An 18394-nucleotide genomic window follows, 5' to 3' on the forward strand; every position below is an offset into this window, starting at 1 on the left:
TCCTGCATGGCGCGCCGCAGCGTTCCTCCCCCACCGGCTTCAGCCATGACTCGCGCGCTCCCTTCCCCGCATTCAACGCCGGCCTCAGCACCCAGTACAACTACTCGCCGCCAGCGTACTCGTCAGCCTCGTCTGCGCCGCCTCTGCACCGTGGTGCCCTTCCGTTCATGCCCGGTTCGGCGCTACAATTTAACCACACCGACTCCGACATGGACGAGATCATCACGAGCGGTTCCGTCGCAGCCGCGTCCTGCTCGGGGGTCGGCGTGCAGGATGAAACAATGGACACCACCGGCGACATTGACAATGAGCTCGACGACGCCGAGGAGGAGGGGGGAGGAAGAGCAGGCGGAAGTGGAACTAGAACCAGTGCCGAAGAGGAGGGCGGAAGAAGAAGCCGGCATCGAACGCCAAGCCAGTCGAACCCCGCCTCAAGTGGACGTCCAAGAAAGACGAGTGCCTTGCCGAAGCGTGGAAGACCGTCAGCGTCGACACGATCACTGGCGTGAATTAGAACACCGACACATACTAGGAGAGAATCAAGACGGTATTCTAGGAACGCAAGCTCGTTGACCCCGACTTCGCCAACATCCACATGGACCGCGGCGACAAGGCTATGGCGAACCACTGGGCAACGATCCAGACAGCGTGCAACAAGTGGCATGGGATCATCGAGGAGGTCGCTGCTCGCCTAGAAAGTGGCGCCAACGTCAAGGGTTAGGTATGGACGTAGTTTGCCATCGCCGGTTCGTCGCGTCGTCGTGTGCTTTGCCAACACGTTTTGTCCGCGGTTGTGCAGATGGTACGGATGTTCGGCATGTATCGCCAAGACAACAACACCCAAAAGTTCAAGTTCCTTCACGTGTTTTCCAGGATCGAGTCATGTGAGAAGTGGAGGAAAGTTCGGCTCGGTCTCGCCAAGGCCAAGGAGACCTATAATCCGGATGCACCTAACCCAACTGCGGCAGAAGGGTGCCCCGATAGCACCAACAAAGCCAGGGCGGCGAGGGACGCGGCGCTCGCTGCCGAACAGCTGCAATCTTCGATCGAGCAATGCATCGCCGATGCCAAAAACAGCATGCCGGAGGGAGGAGAAATCCAACGCGCGGTGGTCGGCGTTAATGAAAACCCAGAACATTAAGCTCAACCTTATCAGGAGCAACGTCGCCATGAAGAAGAGGAACACCGACTTGGCCTTCTTGGTGGGGGCAGACATGTCAACGATGGATGAAGGCGTGGTACCTCGTGGAGCGCTGTCTCATTTTAAACTAGATGCCCGCGCCGGCGGCGACCACGACAGCAACACCAACAACGACGCCCAGTCCGGGCACAGAAACCATGCCGACGACGGCAGGGGGAAAGACAAATTTTGAAATAGTTGGCGTCTAGGAGCCGAAACCTGGAGCGCGGCTGGAAACTCGCTCGCCCCAAAGGTGTAAAAAGCGTCGGCACAACGCCAAAAGGCATTCGATGGGTGCGTTGAGGGACCAAACGGTTGGAGTTGCTTTTAATGGACGAGTGTCGGAAATGGCAAGTGCAAGATCTGACAAATATCTTCAGTGACTTTCGGGTTTAAAGATCCGGGCGATAACAAACATTGTGAATGTTATTTCCGTGTACTCTAAGCAAATGGAGTATGGACTATTTCTCCTCATACATCTCCGTGGCCATGTAATCTATCTGTAACATCATGGTCCTTGTGCACTTTGAGCAATATATATATACATGTGGAGATCCTTTCCCTCATGATTCCTCAAAAAAAAAAAACTCAGGACAAGAAAAATCTTCATGGCAGATCCAGAATAGGACTAGCATTTAAGAAACAGATTCAGTAATCTTCTCCATTTTAACTCTTCGCAGTTCAAGCAAAAAATCACCACAATCTTTTGATTTATCTCCTCCAAGAAAGAACATCTCCTCTATGCATCTTGGCGTTTTTTTGGAAAAGGAGGTTAAGACCCCCGATCTCTGCATCAATCGATGCATACAACCATCTTTATTATTACTTATTCAACAAGAACATACATCAAGTCAACCGAAACCCCCACTCAGACCTACAAAACACAATAATGTGGAGTGTTCTCACTCCCCATATCTAAAACCGGTGTTGTCGTCGATCCATCCACATAACGTATCGCACTAGTGGAGAAAGGGGTATTAGAACCGGTTGGTAAGGGCCTTTGGACCCGGATACACATCCGGTGCTACGTATCCGGGACTAAAGGCCCTCCCCTTTAGCACCGGTCTCTTACAAACCGGTGCTAAAGGCCTCCACATGGGCGCCGATGAGTGCGCGCAGGCGGAGGACCTTTAGAACCGGTTGGTAACACCAACCGGTCCTAATGCTTTTTTTTTTCTTTTTTTTTTCTTTTCTTTTCAGGGTTTCCGATTCCGTATTTCGGTGTTTCCGTGTTCCGTATTTTCAGGGTTTTCGTTTACGTGTTTCCGGTTCCGTATTTCCGTTTACGTCTTTCCGATTCCGTGTTTCCGGTTCCGTATTTCCGTTTACGTCTTTCCGATTCCGTGTGTCCGTGTTCCGTTTTTTACGAACACGGAATCGGAAACACGTATCCGGAAACACCGATTCCGTGTTTGCGGTTAACTGTTTCCGATTCCGTGTTTGCGGTTAAATGTTGATGCACCAAATAAAAGTACATATATACATGTAACACGAAGTACTGGACCGATTATCATTACATAATTTGAAGTTCGTTTCCTATAGCTCTATACTTGCATAGAGAAGGGAGCTGGCTATTGGTTCATAGGATGGAAAAATTCTCCGCCTTCATCTATGACTTGCGTGAGGAGAAATCCTGCCAATTCCTCTGCAACTGCCTTGCAACGTTGGATTGGTCTTAGCATCGCCCGCTTTCGTTGCAGCTTTAAAAGAAGTAGATGAAAACAATTAAGTTATGAACAAAACTAACATAATTGATGGCAACATAAATAAAGTTGTGAAGATCCGGTTACGTACCTCTAGATTTCTGGAAGTACGGGATTTCTCATTGATAATCCTGTGAATGTACTCGCAAACGTAGTATCCACAATAATCAGTGCCCTGTGGTTGTTGCGGGACGCCCTATATACGAGAACATAATTCAGTCAAATTAATAATAATCAAGAGAATGGTAATGGTATTGAAACCAGGGTACGTAGTACTACTTACTTTGTTAATCTGAAAGTGGATCTTGTCTGCCCATGTACCAGGTTCTTCCTTGATGAACATTTGCCAAACCCTGGCCGACAAAGAAAAATGAATACAAGTGTTAATTATTACTTACTTGATATCAGGAAATGAACGAAAAAGAGGCCGATGAACGAAAGAGGCCGATATATATATACCTTTGAAGCATCTGACGCGCGCTCTCCCATTTGTCAGCGTCCCAGGTTAACGGGTCCCAGACTTCAACTTATCCTTGATCGATTCTAATGATGAACAATATGAAGTGGGACCTGCGCACGTGTACACACGTAGTCATGCATACTCATCAATTACACTTAACATCAGGTAAGCAAAATGGAATGTGTACAAGACAGTAACACTCACTTGAATGCGTAGGGCCAAAGTATTTCTTTTTTGGTACTTTGTCGCTTCAAAAACCTTAGCAAATCATCCGGTGTATCCTTGTTGAACTTTTCTATTGTCTCTTGATGAAACGAATACGGGTCAATGAACCCAAAGTCCCAGATTCCTGCCAGCCTGCATTCACGAATCTTCATTCTGCATAGTAGCGTACAAAAAGAATGTCTCGTGAGTGATAATTATACGGGCAATGAACGCGAGCTTAACTAAATAATTAAATTACACAAATAAATCACTTACAAACAGTAGCAGCTGACGATAGCTTTGTCGAGGGCACGTTGATTGTACATCTGGAAAAAATCATCGAACCCAACCTCCACACCGTACTCTCCGAAGTAGTGTTGATCCTGAACTGCCGCCATGATACAGTCTCTCTTTTGCCTTGCGGCCTCCAAGTACCAACCATGTAAATTCCATAGTTGGGTTGTTAGAGCACTAGGATTTTCGACCAGAGGGTGCTCGGGCTTATATTTATATACCACATCAGCAATAGCGTAACCTACGTCGCCCATGTGTGGACCGGACACTGAAGCCTGGTCAGATAACACCTTGAGCGGGGCAATTGACTGTGCTTTTTGTTGTCCGAGCTGGGGAACTTGTTTCCTGCATTTCGTCTGCTCCGCCTGCTTCATCTGCTCCGCCTGCTTCATCTGTGCGGTGTGCATCTTTTCAATGAACCGTTCATAGTCTGAAAGGGGCGGTGGTGGCGGCGGTTCAGGATAATATAAGTTGTCGATGGTGCGCTCAATTTTCCACTTTGGTACGTTCTTCAGAGTTTCCTTCCAGATGTATGGAGGGGGCTTCAGGGGAAACCGTGCGAACCATGCTTTGTTTTTGGCTTTCACGGCCTCGTCTAGTTCCTCCGGAGTCATCAGGCCTGGTAACTTCGGGGGAGTCTTGACTTTATTGGGTTTCCTTTCTCTCTTCTTGGGAGGAGTCCCGTTTCTTGTGAACTGCAGCTTCCGCTTTGCCGTACCCGTAGTGGGCGCATCCGTCGGCTCACTGGAGTGCACGGGCGATGGACTCTCGGCCTCGGGCTCCCTATCTTCGTTGTGGGGTGGACTTGGAGGTGCGTTGGGGGGTGGACTTGGAGGTCGTGCATTCTCTGTACGAAAGTGAGAAAACTATTAAAAATAGGCTTACATGTGGTGCAACATTCAGTAATTGTTGGAGGTGGTGCATTTGTACCTGGAGAAGTCGGTGGCCTTGGCGCCGCGTTAGGAAACACGATGTGTTTCTTCTTCCACAAGATGATACCAAGCTCCATTTCTCCCAGTGTATTCTCGCCTTCACCTCCAGGAATATCAAGCTCAATTGACTGGCATCCCGGCGTAATTGTTGACAACCCGACACGAGCATGGGATGCTGGAATCTGACCACCATGGTAGGTTGCTCCAGGTTGATTCGGTAAAGCATAGCCTGACGGCACCATGAAGGATATGTTCCCCATTGGCATATGTATCTCACAGTTTGTCTTCTCCGTGACATCATCCACAGGGTAGTGAGGCGCCGACGGTTCGACTGCAGGACCGTCTTCTAGCTGCAGCTGCGTGGAACCCACGCTGCTTCTATGCTGAGATGGGACGGCATCTGCTACATGATCGTCTTTTAATTGCTGCTGATCAGCGTCAGGTGCAGGATCTTCTTCCTCCTCTTCAGTGTCAGGTACAGGGTGTCCCCCTTTCTTCAAGAGAAATGCCGCCTTTTCTTCTAATGTCGATATCCGTTCCAGCGCCTTCCTCTTGCTTCTACCACGGATTCTGTAAGTGCCAAGGTCCGCCGGAAACCCTTGGTTCCACGGGGTAGTGGCTCCAAAGCCTCGTGTTCGTCCCCACTTTTCGGGGTTCCCGAGTGCCTTCGTCAACTCGTCGTTCTCTCTATCGGGAACAAAAGTTCCTTTTCGAACAGCTTCTATTGCCTTCTCTAGATCTGATACGATTTGTCTTATTTTTTCCGACCATGGTCCCTCCGCAACAATCATCCCAGTCTCAGCGTCCAATGTTGCCCCATGCGCGAACAACCAGAACTTGGACCTATCGGGCCAGTCATGTGTCTGTGGAATGATATTTCTTTTCAGAAGCGCATCTTCATAGCGTCGCCACCTAGGCAGGGCAGTCATGTAGCCACCTGACCCCAAAATATGGTGATATTTCTTCTTCTTCGCATTCTCCGTATTTGTGGCTGATCGGGATGTAAAGACACCTGATTTCTTGTACGCCTTAAAATCAGGCCAAGCGTCTCTTATCTTCACTAGGTGCCCAGTGAAAACTGGATCTTCGTCCTTATATTTCTTTCACAAGTCTTTCTTCCACCTCTGGAATTGTGTGGCCATCTTCTTCAAAGCCCACTCCTCGACTTTCTTCTTCTTATCTTCCGCTACGCTGAAATTTAGCCAGACCGTGTCGCAAAGCACTCTTTTCAATCTGTCATCGACATAAGTAGCTCCAACGTTGGCGCCGGTCTTCGGCTTATTCCATTCTATTAAGTTGATCGGGACCAGGTCTCTTACAACAACTCCGCACTGATTTACAAATTTGCGATAAGTTTCTGGGGGTTCCAATGGTTTGCCATCAGCAGCAACTTTATCGATCGAGTACCTTGCAGTGTCTTTCAACCTTGCGGCCAGGCCTCGTTTCGACTTTGTCTCAGTACTTGCGCTAGGTGTTCCGGAGGGCACCTAAACGGGAAAATAATGATTCGTTAGTAAGTGCAATACCCATTAATTGTTGCGTCAACAGTGACTTGAGATATACATTGGCAGAGTTTGTTCCGGAGGGCACTTCTGCATCTACTACATCTTCTATATTCTCAGCTCCGTCACCGGAGTCGTTCAAAAATTGATTGCTAAACGCATGCCCACCGTCGTCATCATGATATATGGCCGTTGCATCTTCAAAAATCATCTGGCACATGTATCTTTCCTTCTCCGCCTCACCCATTCCCGCGAGCTGATCGGCGTGCTGATCATGTGGTTCTTGGGGATCCATAGCTCAACACCTGCTAGTAACAAGAATTTAACTTAGCAAAATTATTTACAGAAAAGTTTTACGGAACCGGAAATTTTACGGAAAAGTTTGACGGAATCGTCGGAGTCGTAATCGTCGCAAAGTTTTACGGAATCGTCGGAAAGTTTTACGGAATCGTCGGAATCGTCGGAAACTTTCCCCGCAGTTATGGAATCGTCGGCATCGTAGGAAAGTTTTACGGAATTGTAATCGTCGGAATCGTCGGTTTAGGGTTTTACGAAATCGTCAGAATCATCGGAATCGTCGGAATCGTCGGAATCGTCGGAGTCACCTCACGTTGCACGAATGTTGACCGACTTCGTCTATAGGATTTGTACGTCGGAAAGTTTTGAATGTTCACTGAAAAAGTGAGTCTACTAGAATCGTCTTCCTCGCTTTAGCGACATAAATGATGAAGGCGGCTTCAAATCGAGCCGTTATGATTACAAGCATACAACAATATGGATATACGAAATAGCAGCCAACAAAATATAAATCGAGCCGTTATGATTACAAGCATAAAACAATATGGATATACGAAAATATGGACGATATACCGTACGTGAAGAAGACGAAGTGGGGAGGCGGCGAGGAGGAGACGAGGAGGCGCGAGGAGGCGGCGAGGAGGCGACGAGGAGGCGCGAGGAGGCGGCGGCGGCGAGGAGGCGCGCGAGGATCGGCCGGCGAGGAGGCGACGATGCGGCGAGGAGGCGACGGCGAGGAGGCGGCGAGGATGCGGCGAGGAGGCGGCGAGGATCGGCTGGCGAGGGGGCGCGAGGAGGCGACGGCGAGGAGGCGGCGCGAGGAGGCGACGGCGAGGAGGCGGCGAGGAGGCGGCGAGGATCGGCCGGCGAGGCGGCGCGAGGAGGCGACGGCGAGTAGGCGGCGTGGAGGCGGCGAGGAGGCGACGGCGAGGCGGCGACGGCGAGGAGGCAGCGCGGAGGCGGCGAGGAGGCGGCGAGGATCGGCCGGCGAGGCGGCGCGAGGAGGCGACGGCGGCGAGGAGGTCGAGTCGGCGAGGAGAGAAGGCGACGAGAGACGCGCGGGAAGGCGAGAAGTTGGCGACCCCGTAGAGTTATAGACCCTTTAGCACCGGTCGGTGTTAACAACCGGTGCTAAAGACCCTTTAGCACCGGTTGTTAACACAGACCGGTGCTAAAGGGTCCAAAATTCGGGCGCGAACCGAACCCACCTTTAGGACCGGTTGTTGTTACAGACCGGTCCTAAAGGTTTTTTTCTTTTTTCTTTTTTCCTTTTTTCTGTTTCCTGTTTTCTTTTTCTTTTTGTTTCCTTTTTCTTTTTCCTGTTTCTTCTTTTATTTTTCTTTTTTCCTTTTTTCTGTTTCCTGTTTTCTTTTTGTTTCCTTTTTCTTTTTCCTGTTTCTTCTTTTATTTTTCTTTTTTCCTTTTTTCTGTTTCCTGTTTTCTTTTTCTTTTTGTTTCCTTTTTCTTTTTCCTGTTTCTTCTTTTATTTTTCTTTTTTGTTTCCCTTTTCTGTTTTTCTTTTACATTTATTTACAAATTATCAAAATGTCATTTTTACACTTAAAAAATAAAAATGATATTTATCAAAATGGTCAAATTTAGTGGCAACTGGTCAAATTTTTAATATTTATCAAAATGGTCAACACAATTACGTAAAAGGTTTAATACATTATTACACATCACCAACAACACCCCCTATCTATTTTTCTTCTTGCCTTTCTTCTGATTGCGCCGTAACCATGGACTATCTTCATCATTTAACGGGATGCTTGGATCATCTTTGACTTTGAAGGGAGGAATTTCATCAAATTTATTGTAATCTTCTGACATGTCTGTCTTGTCCTCGACTCCCATGATATTTCTTTTCCCTGAAAGAACTATGTGGCGCCTTGGCTCATCGTCTGATGTATTCGCTTTCTTATCTTTTCTTTTTCTCGGTCTGCTAGACATGTCCTTCACATAGAAAACCTGAGCCACATCATTGGCTAGGACGAATTGATCATTGCCGTACCCAAGATTCTTCTGATCCACTGTTGTCATTCCGTACTTCGGGTCTACCTTCACGCCTGACAGGTTGAACCATTTGCACCAGAACAAAGGGACCTTAAAGGAAGGTCCGTAGTCAAGTTCCCATATCTGCTCTATGTAACCATAGTATGTGACCCTTTGCCATTGTCGTCTTTTGCATCAAACCGGACGCCACTGTTTTGGTTGGTGCTCTTTTTATCTTGGTCTGCCGTGTAAAATGTGTTACCATTTATCTCGTACTCTTTAAAGGTCAATACAGTCGAAGATGGTTGCTTGGCCAACAAGTATAGCTCATCTTCAACAATGTTGTCATTAATGAGACGTCTTTGCAACCAACCGCCGAAAGTCTTCGCGTGTTCTTTAGCAATGAAATCTTCAGGTTGCTCCGGGTATTCCGAGCGTAAAATATCCTTGTGTTCCTGGATATATGGAGCCGCCAAGCTGGAATTAACTAGAACTGTGTAGTGTGCTTGAGTGAAAGATTGCTCGTCCATACATGTTGTTGATTTCTTTCCTAGCGTGACTTTTCCACGCAGTCTCCCCTCATGGCGCGACTGAGGAACACCGATCGGGTTCAGGTCAGGAATAAAGTCAACACAAAACTCAATGACCTCCTCTGTTCCATAGCCCTTGACCATGCTTCCTTCTGGCCTAGCACGGTTTTTAACATAATTCTTCAAGACTCCCGTGAACCTCTCAAAGGGGAACATATTGTGTAAGAATACAGGACCGAGAACGGAAATCTCTTGGTCTAGGTGAACTATGAGGTGCGTCATAATATTGAAGAAGGTTGGTGGGAACACCAACTCGAAGCTGACAAGACATTGGACCACGTCCTTCTGTAAACTTGGTAGAGTTGCTGGATCGATTGCCTTCTGAGAAATTGCGTTGAGGAATGCACATAGCTTCACAATGGGTACTCGCACGTTTTCTGGCAGAAGCCCCCCTCAATGCAATCGGAAGTAACTGGGTCATGATCACGTGGCAGTCATGAGACTTTAGGTTTTGGAACTTTTTCTCTTCCAGGTTTAGTATTCCTTTTATGTTCGACGAGTAGCCATACGGGACCTTGATACTGCTCAGGACTTGGAAAAAGATCTCCTCCTCTTCCTTGGTAAGAGCGTAGCTGGCAGGACCTTTGAAATTCTCTCGATTCATCAGGTCGTCTCGTTCGTGCATACGTTGGTGGTGCAGCCGTGCTTTTGGTGTATCTCTCGACTTCTTCCCATGCACGCCCAATAAGTTTAGCAGGTTCACGCAAATATTTTTCGTCACGTGCATCACGTTGATCGCAGAGCGAACCTCTAGGAATTTCCAATAGGGTAGTTCCCAGAATATAGATTTCTTCTTCCACATGGCTACGTGGTTGTCGGCGTCATTCGGAACAGATTGTGCGCCAGGACCCTTACCAAAGATTACTTTTATATCTTTGACCATGTCATATATATCAGTACCTTTAGGGAGGGTTGGCTTCCTCCGTGTATCTGCCTCGCCTTTGAAATGCTTTCCTTTCTTTCTTACGGGATGCCTGTCTGGAAGAAATCGACGATGCCCCAGGTACACATTCTTGCCTATATGTATACTTTCAGTCTCGCCTAAACAGTGTGTGCATGCGCTGTATCCCTTGTTTGACTGTCCTAAGATGTTACTAAGAGCGGGCCAATCATTGATGGTTACAAACAGCAACCCTCGTAGGTCAAATTCCTCCTGTTTGTACTCGTCCCACACACGTACACCTTCGTCAGCCCATAACTCTAAAAGTTCATCAACCAGTGGCCTCAGGTACACATCAATGTTGTTGCCGGGTTGCGACGGGCCTGGGATAAGCACTGGCATCATAATAAACTTACGCTTCATGCATAACCAAGGAGGAAGGTTATAGATACATAGAGTCACGGGCCAGGTGCTATGACTGCTACTCTGCTCCCCAAACGGATTCAGGCCATCTGTACTTAGACCAAACCTTAAGTTTCTTGGGTCACGTGCAAAGTCCTCGTACTTATCGTCGATGTTTCTCCACTGCGACCCATCAGCGGGTTGTCTCAGCATATCGTCTTCCCTCCGGTCTTCTTTGTGCCATCGCAACAACTTGGCATGCTCTTTGTTTCGGAACAAACGTTTCAACCGTGGTATTATAGGAGCATGCCACATCACCTTGGCAGGAACCCTCTTCCCGGGGCGGTCGTCGCCCTCAACATCACCAGGGTCATCTCGCCTGATCTTATACCGAAATGCACCGCATACCGGGCAGGCATTTAAATTCTTGTGCTGACCGCGGTAGAGGATGCAGTCATTGATGCATGCATGTATCTTATGCACTTCCAATCCTAGAGGGCAGACAACCTTCTTTGCTTCGTACGTACTGCAGGGCAGCACGTTATCTCTTGGAAGCATCTTCTTCATTATTTTCAGCAGCTTTTCAAATCCCTTGTCAGATATTCCATTCTCTGCCTTCCATTGCAGCAATTTCAGGGTGGTGCCCAGCTTTTTCTGGCCATCTTCGCAATTTGGGTACAACAATTTTTTGTGATCTTCTAACATGCGCTCCAACTTCAACCTCTCGTTTTCACTTCTGCAGTTTATCTGTTCTTCACGAATGACCTGACGAAGATCATCATCAGACTCATCAACAATGTCCTCAAGTTCAGGTTCGTCTTCCCCCATTTCAGTATCACCGTGTTCACCGAACATAGGATAGTTATCATTATCCTCTTCTTCTTCATTGTCTTCCATTACAACCCCTCTTTCTCCGTGCTTGGTCCAACAAAAATAACTTGGCATGAAGCCTTCTTGCAACAGGTGGGTGTGTATGGTTCTTGAGTTAGGGAAATTCCTCTTATTCTGGCATTTTTTACATGGACAAAAAATAAATCCATTCTGCCTGTTTTTCTCAGCCACATTGAGAAAACTATGCATGCCATTAAGGAATTCGGGACGACGTCGATCACTGTACATCCATTGCCGGTTCATCTGCATTATATAAATTTATCAAAAACCATTATGCTAAATCATCATGACTAAATTAATTAATTAATACAAAAAGTTCATCACACGTTAAAACCGAAGTAGCGTAGTGACCATACATATATAGTTCTCATAAAAACACACACTGAAACCAACCATAAAAACTCTCTCTAATTAATGCATTTAAAAACAACAACAAATGCGATCAAAATCGCAACAAAGGTAACAATTGACCCGACAGCATAATGATACCAAGCCTCTTTACTAATTGCATATTTTCTAATCTTTCTAATCTTCAGACGCATTGCGTCCATCTCGCTCTTGTGACCATCGACGACACCGGCAAGAACCTTTTCCAAGGTCATCTTCTCTCTTTCAGTTTTTTCCAACCTTTCTTCAGTTTTTTTCAATCTTTCTTTCAGGCCAACATTTTCTTGTTCAACTAAGTGTAACTTCTCAACAATAGGGTCGATTGGCATTTCCGGTTCCACTACCTCCTAGATAAAAATATCTATGTCAAGTTGGTCGGCGTAATTAATTGTCATATAATCATGAAATGAAAATATGTAGTTATAAAAGATAATATACCACATCCGAATCATAGACTGGACGAGGGCCAACGGGGACGGATATCAAAACCATGGCGCTATACATATAAAAAAATCTTACACAATAAGAAAATTATATACAAGTAAATATGTAAATCATACAAATCAAAATTTGTTTTGGTAAATAAAAACAATAGGCTCACCAAGGTTGTGTCGGTGACGGGGCGATCGACGGCGGTGAGGAAGGGGACAAGGCGCGCGACACTAAAAAAAACCACAAATCATAATTAAATTTGAACTCAAATTGCATATGTATACATAACAAATGATGAACTCTCTCTAGCTTAGGCATTTCATCAAACACCTAGCTAGCACAACAAAAATGAAATGAGCAAGAAAACGAGCAAAACTTGCAATACCGGAAGAGGGAATGTTGATGCTAACCGTAGGACCGATGGGTGCCAACAATCTTGACAAATGGTGGAGAAAAATGGGGATGGATTAGAGCTCCCAAGAGGAAGGAGAGAGCAAAAATGGAGTTGAGCTCGAGCTAGAAAAAATGGAGCTAGAAACAATGGGGTGGAATATAGGGGTGCTCGGGGAGGAAGGAGAGGAGGGCTTTAGGACCGGTTTGTGTCAAAAACCGGTGCTAAAGGGTCTGACAGCGGGGCCCCGCAGTTGCTGCAAAAATGAGAAAACCTTTAGCACCGGTTTGTGATACAAACCGGTTCTAAAGGGTCTGTCCACTGGGCCCCCCTCCCTGCAGCAAACGGTCCAAAAACCTTTAGGACCGGTTTGTGTTACAAACCGGTCCTAAAGGCCTTGCGGCCATTTGCTGCAGGGAGGTTTAGAACCGGTTTATATCCAATCCGGGTCCAATGTGGTTGGCTCAATGCCCTGTTTTCTACTAGTGTCGGAACTAATAGTCGGTATGCAAAATGACTTTTCTCTGCTGATCTTTGATAATATACAAGAGTAAGAGTTTGCACGATTAAATCTGACAACTCCACACAACATGATAAAAGTAGAACACCATACATACTACAATAGAGGAGACATCTCAGCCTCCATCACTTCACATGACACAACATACATAGCGGAAGATCCTACCTACTACATGGCAGGATAGTTTGAGCATCGACCGCGTCAATATAGTCATGCCTGCCTCTCAGCAACCCGAAATTAACCCTTATTGCCTGCGGAATAATGAATTTCATCTCAGTCAAACAAATTTGAAATGCTCTCTCAGAGAAAAATACAGTTTTTATGATCCCCAAAAATGATCATTAGCTATGGGGTACTACAAATTACACAAAAAGTTAATCCAAAGGTGAATCACTCAGCATTATTACACAAACTGTCACTACAAATGGACAACAACAATAAGAGAACATTTAGTTTGTACTGGTGCCTGTACAGTGACTTGTTTTGAAGATTCTTGCTAAATAACTACGCACGATGGCCGCACGAAAGAGATCACTGACTCAACGCCTATCATCTAAGCAAAACAACTGAACTACCAATAGTGTTGCTTGCTTCATTCCAGCTTTATTTTGTGTTCCGAGCGAATATGGGAGGCTCAATGTAGAAATCAAAAACTGTTTATTTGTTTAGGGAAAATGTATTTATCCAGAGCAAGAGTGCTTGTGCTAAAACAAAATATGCACGGATTGGGAAACCAGAGTTCCAAAACAAGCATTACATAGTACTATGTGAAATTTAATGAACTAGTACTATTCTTCAATAAAAACTAGTAGATTACATGGTATTATGAATTGATGAATAGTCTTCAATAAAAACTAGTAAATTACTAGTACTAGTCTTCAATAAAAATTTCAATCTTGCAAGGAAAAATATTGAATGAGAAAATATAACAAGCTTTAAGCTTCCATACGTGTGAATTGGTTAATTATTTCAGATGCTTTCACAATCTTTTACTGCAACAATTGACACTTCCCACTTTTCAGAAACCCTCTGATGAAAAAATCATAACAGGCACATATCATATTTAGCATTTAGCAAGGGCTAGGCATCAAAGAAATAGTTATATTCATAATCTAGCTTTACATATAGTCATCTAGCAACAAAGCAATAAATATTAGACTGCTCTCTGTCCGAAATATTTGGCAGTGGGTGTTTCTTTTGTAGTAACCATCACATGATTAATGAATATATTTTCTCAACATTTCCTTTTCATTTTGTGCACTAAACCTCAGTTTAACACTTTCACCTAAGGAAAGTACTTTGATTTATTTTTTTAACACGAGAGATTACTTTGATGACAGATGCATTGTCTACCTATTTTCGATCTCGGTATAGCGTAGTCGGGTGCGTTCTACGTGTTCCGGTAATCCTAGGATCGGCATTGCATGAGGGCTACTTCACCATCTTTTATCGTTCGGATGTGTATTTGATTTGCTGATTTCTTTATATATAAAGAGGGGCGAAAGCCTATTTTGAGGGAGAATGCAAACATGTTTGTGTGCAGCCTGGAGCATACCAAAGTTTGGGACACATATGCATCAAAGTGAACTGGCATCTTAGGATCCGCAGCACATCAAAATGAACTCACAATAAAAAACATCAAATGTGTCATTGACACAAAGGTAAACTCACATAGACTCTTAACATGTTTCATAGATCACGGATAGGTAAGCGTTGTGGCTGCTCCATTCCATGCTTCCTCCTAATGGTGTGCTCTTGGTTGTGCTTTTTGGCAGCAGAGCCTTCTTGCCTGCCTCTCCAACCAATACAGAGATATCAGACATGCAACAGGTGTTTCTCAAGTTGCTGAAACATCAGAGGTCCTAGAGGATCATGTAGCAGCCCAACAATGTGGGCAACTGGTACTAGCTGGTGTGCTTTGTCTGCCTCTGGGCCTATGCAAGCATTGTCTTCCTCTTCCGCAAGTGGAGATCTAAGCAGCATTATAGTAGTTAAATCACTAGCAAGACCCACGGAAATCAACTATGGATACCAAGAAACAGTTTAAAGTGCAATAGCCTACTATTCTTTGTTCATCTTTCCAGTAAGTATCTCACATCACAGAACAAATCATTAACAGGAGCAACTCCACGAGACACTAACCAGTAACCAGGCACGCATGTTGACATTACATAATACACTAACCAGTAACGAGTCCACACGATTAAATACAACAAATTCCACTTCACAGGCCACAATACATAAATGTAGAACAAGCGTCGACCACATCACACGCCGCAGCATACACAATGGGACACTTTGAGCATCCACCACACCATAAAAATCAGAACAACTTCCCTACACAAACTAGCCATGTCCGCATCTCACCAACCCGAATTTAACTCTGGATACCTGCAGAACATCAATGTCATCTGAGTCAAACTAATTTGTCATGCCCACTAAAAAAAACAATTATTGATGATCCCCAAAAATAACATTAACTTTGCCCAAGTGTAAATTATGTGAAAAAAATATCTAGAGATCAATGATCCCGTCATTTTTCGATAAACTGAAACCACAAATGAAGAAAAGCAATAATAGAGCATTTAGTTTGTATTACTACCTGTATGATGACATGTTTACAAGATTCTTGCTACATAACTACGTACGATTGCAGTAGAAACTAAGAGATCGGTGAGTCGCCGCCTGTCATCTGAGGCAAACAAAAAAAAAACTTCCAAGAATGTCGACTCATTCCAGATTTACTTTTGTGTGCCAAGCTATATGCGAGGCTCAGAGTACGAAGGAAAAATATCTAATATGCTTCTTGAAAATGTAAGCGACTATGCACCATATTGTAAATTGGGCTACCAAGCAAAAAAAAAGTATATCGAAAGAGAAAATTACCTAAGTTGTTTGACCAACATAGCACGTTCGAAGATCTGCCCCTTTCCTCCCAACTGCACTGCCTAGAAGCGAAAGAAGCCCAAACCAAACGAACGTTCAAAGAAAAGCTTAGTCAAGGGTAGTAAATGAAGCCACATATATCGACAGGTCCAAAAAATAATTATTGTATTACATGTTCAGAGAAAATGCATTTATCCAGAATGATTGTCGAGTGAGTTTTGTCCTAGTTATGACCATAAAGCCAAAATAGAATATGCACGGATTGGGAAACTATAGTTCCAAACCAAGCATTATTGCAAATGAGTGGAACAAACTAATTGGACTTTTTGGTTGTGCATTGTAGATAGGGGGCATTGTAATACGAATCGGGACTAATACCCCTCTCCCTCCTCGCTCCCAACCCTGCCACTTAGAAGGTCGTTAGCCCTGGTTCTGGGCCGAACCGGGGGTAGCATTAGTCCCGACTCGTGAACCGGGACTAATGGCCCAACCAAACCGAGATTATAGGCCCTTTTTCTACTAGTGCACGGTGCGCGACTACTGGTTGTCATGGAACGAGGTTTATCGCCTCCCACACAGTGAGCATTGCGTCGAGAAGCTCGGTCGAAATTACGGTGTAGAGCCAGTGAACCACAGCGTGATCCTCCGTCATCTACTCCGGGCCTCCTAGACTCGCAACCGCCTCGGCCTCGACATAGTCGTCAATGCCGAACATGTCAGACCAGGTTGTTTCAAACCAGCATGGCAGCGGATGTCAATGGTTTGAAGGACCAATTTTAGGAGGAAACAAGCAGGCGGCGCGACGTCATTTTGAAAATCGGCCACGCTGTTGGTGGGAGGAGAGCCATCCATGGAAGCGGAAGCATGATCAGGGGCGGACGCAATGGGATTGATGAGGCTAATAAGAGCATCTATACAAAGGTCGCGCCCGGGCACGCACGTCTGGCCCGTACTGGCCCGCGTTGACCCCACATATATTCGTCCTATCCGTTGTCCGTACCAAACCCTAGTCACTTAACTCCATTCCAATACACTCACATCCGCCACCCACCTCACCTCCGGTGATCTCCGGCCTTCTCCGACATGGCCTCCAGCAGATTCGACTCCAACCAGTCCGGATCCATCGACTGGGGGTCGTCCCGTGCGGAGTGGAGGAGGCAATGGCGGTTCGCATTGCACTCCGCTGCTCCTGCGAGGACAGCGCCCGACCGACAATAGCATCTGTCCGCTCAAAGGACGCTCGGTTCCTCTAGGGAGAGATCCCACCGTGGACGGGCTGTCCGTCATGGGAAGGAGAGGATAAGGATCGCTGAGGCCTATCTCACGGAGGAAATGACGAAGGCGGAGATGGTTGATGCGACGGAGCTGGCGGCCGTAGAGGAGGAAGCCATCCGCGCCCGCATTTTGAAGAAACGGCAGTGGCGGAACACACGCGCCCTCGCCCGCGAGTAGAATTGGGCGGTCCGTGAAATGGATGGACTGTCACCGAAGGAGGAGAAGGAGGTGAGCGGCGGCGAGGACATCTCCGATGACGAGCAGATCCGGCTCGATCTGTACTGCGTCTTCGATCGGTTCTTCCACGACAAGGACGACAGGGGCGCCGGAAAGGACAAGGGCAGCAATGGATGATCTCCGTCATAGCCAAACATGTCAAATTTTGGTAGTCCGATGACATGTTAGTAGTGATGGAGTAACGGGACGATGTGTGTAATGCGTCGATGTAGTAGTTGCATGGATTGTATGGATTTCAAATATAAGTTTTAAGGTGCCCGAATGTAAAAATGCATTATTTAAGACGTGACCTATCATTCTCTGCGGACGCGTCCGAATGGGTTCACGAACGTTTGAGTATTTCTGCTGTAGATGCTCTAACATGGCAACGACTCTCGTACACTCATACCTGACTCAATTCAATACATGGATTGTACTCATAAATTAAAATAAAAAAAATAAAAAAAATAGCAGCTGTTTCTATTTTCACACAAGGGTAAATATGACATTTCCGTACATACAATGAGTAGGGTACAGTAGCGCGTTGATTTCCACATGACCGGAAAGAGACAGAAGATCGCACACTCACATCACTTGTCGCTCAGATCTCAGACTCTCAGCCGCCGCCGCCCGCTGCTCCACACAACGGCGCCGGTAGCCAGCCGCCGCCCGCTGTTCCTCCCAACGGTGACGCGCTCCACCGCGTCCATCGGCGGAGCACTCCTCCCCTCGCACCTCTGCCCTACCGGGGCCTGCTTTGCTCAAACCCTAATTCGTCCAGGCGACCAACGGCGGCGCTCCGGCCGGGGATCTGGAAGAAGAAACGGTGACTGCCGCTGGCTCCTGCTTTTTCCAATTTTGATTTGGTTTAGAATTCTTGATTGATGATTCTCTTCCGATCTTTGCTACAGAGTACAGACTTAGGTATGAGTATGAGCCGCCTCCGTTCCTCGGCGCCCC

Source organism: Hordeum vulgare, chromosome 6H (genome assembly GCF_904849725.1).
Source record: "Hordeum vulgare subsp. vulgare chromosome 6H, MorexV3_pseudomolecules_assembly, whole genome shotgun sequence".
Classification (NCBI taxonomy): Eukaryota; Viridiplantae; Streptophyta; class Magnoliopsida; order Poales; family Poaceae; genus Hordeum; species Hordeum vulgare.